Here is a 5,724-nt window from a genome sequence, read left to right as displayed (position 1 = left end):
ATGTATATTTTTTTCTGTGGGAAAAATTCTTATTTAACTAAAATAATCTTTATGGTTTAAGTTGATGAAATATCAATGTTTTACTTGTCTGAATCATATTTGCAAATGTTTTGAACTTGAAGCAATTTATTTTTCTTTCAGTTATGTTTTAAAGAAGTGCTCATCAGATGATTGAAATAGGCCATGAAATGTTTTGTTCTGAACCACACAGCAGCAAATAATCTTTGTTTTAGTTTCAGGAGGGCACAGCGAGTTCTGAAACTAACACTTTCCTTGATAATTTCTTTTTCTAATCTAACCTTCTGGAGGGCGGACCATAGATTCTCTAAACTAAGACAGATTCTCCAGCAGCGCCCCCACCTACCTGGCAGGTGACAGAACATCATCTCAATGTAGAAGCTGGCTGTGTATGACGTTGAGGTCTGACCAAAGCTGAACATAGAATGCTTCGCCCTTCTGGTTAAACCCACATTATTTAAGATAAAAGTATAAAAAGCTAACATCTTTCTTCCATCCTTTTTTCTTAACCTTGTCCTTGCCAACTCCTAAAAATGTCTGGTTTTAACACCTAAACTGACGTTTGTGTTTCTATTTAAGTGTGGTTAACAATTAAGAAGTTAAAAGTTTGTTAATTGTTGGTCCCAAAACTTTTATAGGAAATTAATTGTTCACAATCAGGTGTACTCTAGTCAATTTTGTATGATTTGTAAAATAAATGATCACATATTATGGTTCAAATCAACATTCACTGACTGAGTTACTTTTTGTGTCCATTCATTTTTGCACTAAAGAAATGTTTACCCAAAATAAAAGAGATCCCTTGCTAATTAAATTACTCTTATAACCTTGTTATTAGAAGTGTAAGCTTAAACCCTTACAACAATTTGTTCAACTGCAGGTAAATGTAACCCATTTCAGACTTTTTTGCAGTTTGAATGGCCTAATTTAATATTTTCTCCCAAAAGAACAAACGATTTATGCCCATTCCACATGTGGTACTTATTGGGATCCATATCGGATGACTTTCAAAGCTACTTAGTGTGACCTCATCCTGAATGCTCCTGTCACATTAAATACAACTCCCTGAGGTCAGGCTGAGCAGACTAATCAAAATAATCATAATAATATCAACCTCCTGCAATTTATATCTTAAAATTCCACACTTTGTCACCTACAGAACAGAAGTCCAATTGCGTTGTTTTCGTTCTTTTAATTTCCCATGTTCTAGATGACTGAGAATCCACAGCAACAGATGCTAACATTAGTATCAGACTGTATCGATTCCAGTCAGGGACACTTTCCTCCTCATTTTCTTCTTCAGAGCTTTCTGACTGAGACACAGATTCTCCACATTGTGTGACTGATTCAAATTGCTAGACATTTTTTTTATAATTGGTTCTGAAGCCAAATCTGATTCAGTGTGGGCATTCAGATGGGCATGCTTGCAGTCAGATTGTTGGTCCTAAGCGACACCATTATAACTCCTGGGCACGCGCAGTAGGTCCTCAATGCAAAAGAATACGTTGTTATCTGCATACCGGTAGTGGGTCGAAGCCATGTTCAGTAGGGCAGGACGGAGCAAACCAATAAACAAATGGAGGAGCTAAAAACCCTGCTAAGTCTCTTAAGCACAACCTTTGTGATGAGAACACACCAGGAGAAACTTAAACTAAAAGAAAATGGACCTGATCAGATGGACATGAAGAGCAGCAGACCAAAGAAGAGGGAGAGTTTACACTCCAACATTTTCCTGGACCTGGATAAACAACAACGCTAAGCTAACCGCTAGTAGCGAGGCTAATGCTATGTTTAACTTTCTGCCTCATATTTCAAGCATCAGGATCTGATCCAGTGTGGATTAAAACAGGTAAGAGAAAAGCTGAAAGATGTTTGTAATGCTTGTTAATCATAGTATATTATACATATTATATATTAATGATGAACACAACTTAATATAATAATAAGATTTTTACATGCTTTTGACAGATATTAGAAGATATTTTTCTTCTTTCTGTTGCCTTTCATTTTATCTTTTTTCTTCTGTTGTGCTTAGAGTTTATTTTGTTTTTTAATGAAATAAATACCCTTTTAAAACCTACAATAGCTTACCTTAGAGATGCAACAATTTGTTGCTATTAAAATAACATTAATTGTTCTCTATATATTAAATATACAGTATATTAGAAAGCTCACTTGTAGTCATCTCCATATTGAATTAAATTTGTGCATTTATTTTTTTAGGTTTGTGACATCATCTTGAGCCATTCACAAGCATCTGATCAGTGCTACACTGCTGCAGGCAGACAGGTTCCTGCAGGACAGTCCTCTGAAGCAGCACTGAAGACCATGGAGGCTCACCCAATGCTGAACAGGACCAAGAATTCTGATCTAGTTCAGGAGCTGCAGTGGTGCTGTGTCTCTGTCCCAGCTCTTCATGAGGATCGATCTGCAGGGCACCTTCAGAGACTGTGACTCTGCTGAAGATTCTCATCACATCTCCTCTGACCACAACTGAATCTGAGAGGAGCTTCTCAACACTGAAGAGAATCCAGAATTTCCTCAGGTACGCAACATCACATCTCACTGCACTGACCATGCTGTATAGAGAAGAATCTGGTTAAAACATTCCTGACTTTAGCCAGAGTCATGAAAAAAATTTGCCTCTCAGTAACAGAAGAGCAACATTTATATGCTAAAAATAAAAGCTTCATGACTTTTTTTATTATTTGGATTTGTTTAATAAATACACTGGCGTGAAACAACTTAGTACAAGTTTGATTGCTTTTTGAGATTCAAGGATTCAAGGATATTTATTTGTCATTCCCTCAAACACAAACATCAGATGTTCATGAAAGGTAACGAAACTGGTTGCACAGGTCCCGGTGTTCAGCGTGAACGATAAGTGAAAAATGGTACATTAAAATTGAAATATTTACATAAACAAGCATCGACAGCTACAGCAGACAGTGTGCAAAATGATACTGTACATCTATACAACAGTAGCAGCAGGTGTGGTATTTTATATTTTATCCCCCCGAGTTCAGCAGCCTGACAGGTACAGGGTAGAAGCTGTTTCTCAGCCTGCTGGTTCTGCTCCTGATGCTCCGCAGCCTTCGGCCTGATGGCAGTGGGTTGAATAAGGTGTGGGCAGGGTGGATGGGGTCTCTCAAGATGCAGGAGGCTTTTTTCCTGCATCTACATGTGTATATGTCTTCTGTGCCGGTGAGTCTGGTCCCAACAATCTTCTGTGCAGCTTTGACCACTCTCTCCACTGCACAGCTGCCATGCCACACAGTGATGCAGGAGCACAGGATGCTTTCCACTGCACACCTGTAGAAGGAGGTCAGGACTGGGCCCATCAGTCTTGCTCACTTGAACCGTCTCAGGAAGTAGAGGCGCTGGTGGGATTTCTGGATCATGTTGCGTTCACACCGAACGCGATTTCAGTTTCAAAATCGCATCCAACGCTTCAAGTTGGACGCTTGTGCACTTTGAGGTCAGACGCAGGTCAGCTCTTGAAGCGCTGCACGTCAAGAGCCTCCCCGCCCCTCCCTCCTCTGTCGGGCTCTGTTTAATGTCGGACGAGGAAGTGGCTTTGCTTTATTTACAGAGAGCAAGAGCATGTCACGTTCATCAGATAATTAATTTATAATTAATTCACTAGATAATTCAGAGATATTCTGAGTTTCATCACCCAGGAGCTGCGGGAGAGGCTCTCTTTCAGGACTATTTTTGTCCCGAGTCCAGTCTGATGAGCCGCTGCCACGCATTGGTGCGGATATCTCCTGTCAGGACACCGACTGCAGGCACTCGATTTCAGCTAAAGAGCTCCTCTCCATCTGTTTCAGGTTAGTGGACATCATTCAGTAAACTGTCCCGTCTGGAAATATGTCGCTACGTCACACAGTGGAGTCTCTCTGATTGGTTGACGCGGCGCGTCGAGCTGCAAAAGTTCAGATTTTCTAACTTCAGCGATCTGCGCATCAAGCACGTCGAATGCTCAGATCGTTCAAATCGTGCTTGAGGCGCCGCAGCACTTCCCGACGCTGATTGAAGCGCGTCCACCATAGACTTTGCATGTAAACCTGATGCTCCTGATGTTGAAATCGCGTTTGGTGTGAACGCACCATGAGGCTGGTTGGATTGGTGCTCCATGTGAGTTTGTCGGTCAGGTGGACCCCCAGGTAGCTGGAGGCCACTTCCCCTTCAGATCCTCTAATGTGCAGGGGGGGGGGGGGTGTTGATGTTTGTCCTTCCTGAAGTTCACGATCATCTCCTTCATCTTCTTCACATTGATGCTGCACCAGTGCTCCAGGCGTTCCACCTCCTGCCTGTAGCCCGACTCATCATTGTTGATGATGCAGCCAACTACAGCTGTGTCATCCACAAATTTCATTATCTGACAGCCTGGGTGTTTTGCTGAGCAATCATATGTGAGCAGTGTGAACAGGAGGGGGCTCAACACACAGCCCTGGGGGGAGTCTGTGCTGAGAGTGATGGAGGATGAGGACATGTTGCGGATTCTTATAGACTGCGGCCTGTTCGTCAGAAAATCCAGCACCCGGTGACAGAGGGATGAGCAGCAGTTTTGGACCAGTGTTTGTGGGATGATGGTGTTGAAGGCTGATGAGAAGTCCATGAAGAGCAGGCGCACATAAGAGTCTGTTCTCCAGGTGGGTGAGAGTTGTGTGAACTACAGAGGAGATGGCATCCTCAGTGGACCGGTTCTTTCTGTAGATGTATTGGTGTGGGTCAACAGTGATGTTGATGGAATCTTTAATGTGAGCCATGATCAGTCTTTCAAAGCACTTCATGACTATTGGGGTCAGAGCTACAGGCCGATAGTCATTTAGGCTTGTGATTGTGGAGGTTTTTGGGACGGGGATAATGGTGGCGGTCTTAAGGCAGGTGGGGACAGCTGCCTGTGAGAGTGAGGTGTTCAGGATGTCTGTGAGCACATCAGAAAGCCGTTCGGCACAGTCCTTCAGAACTCGTCCTGGGATGTTGTCAGGACCAGCTGCTTTGTGAGGGTTTATCCTCTGGAGAGTATTCCTCATTTCTGCTGGGCTCACAATGATGGGCTCTTCTTCTGGTGCAGGGTCGAGTGTGATGCTGATGGAGGTACTGGGATCTTCAAAACGGCTGTAGAACCTGTTCAGAGCATCAGGAAGGGAGGGGTTGTCAGGGCACTGTGCACCTCTGGTGTTATAATCTGTGATGCATTTAATGCCCTGCCACATGCTGTGTAGGTCCTGAGTGGTGAAATGACCCTGGATCTTGGTGACATATGCAGCTTTTGCCTGTTTAACTACTGCAGTCATATTGATCCTTGCTGCCCTTAGTGATTGTGCATCTCCTGATCTGAATGCATCATTCCTGATTTTTAGCTGAGCATGGACCTACCCTTTAGCCAGGGTTTTTGATTTGGGTAGCGTCTTACTGTCTTTATGGTGGTAACATCCTCGACACACTTCTCCACATACCCAAGAACAGCAGATGTGTACTCCTGTAAGTCCACCTCCTCTTCATAGACAGCTGCTTCCCTGAACACCTACCAGTCTTCACGTTGGAAGCAGTCCTGCAGCATGGGAACAGCATCACTAGGCCACACCATGATGGCCTTCTGTGTGGGTTTTGTGAATTTCATGTGGGGGAGATTAGCAGGAGCCAGCATGATGGAGATGTGATCGGAGGCGCCCATGTGTGTGTGTGTGTGTGTGTGTG

The sequence above is a fragment of the Austrofundulus limnaeus genome, unplaced genomic scaffold (assembly GCF_001266775.1).
Source record: "Austrofundulus limnaeus strain Quisiro unplaced genomic scaffold, Austrofundulus_limnaeus-1.0 Scaffold169, whole genome shotgun sequence".
NCBI lineage: Eukaryota > Metazoa > Chordata > Actinopteri > Cyprinodontiformes > Rivulidae > Austrofundulus > Austrofundulus limnaeus.
The sequence above is the reverse complement of the archived record's forward strand: the minus strand, read 5'-3'. Positions refer to the sequence as shown.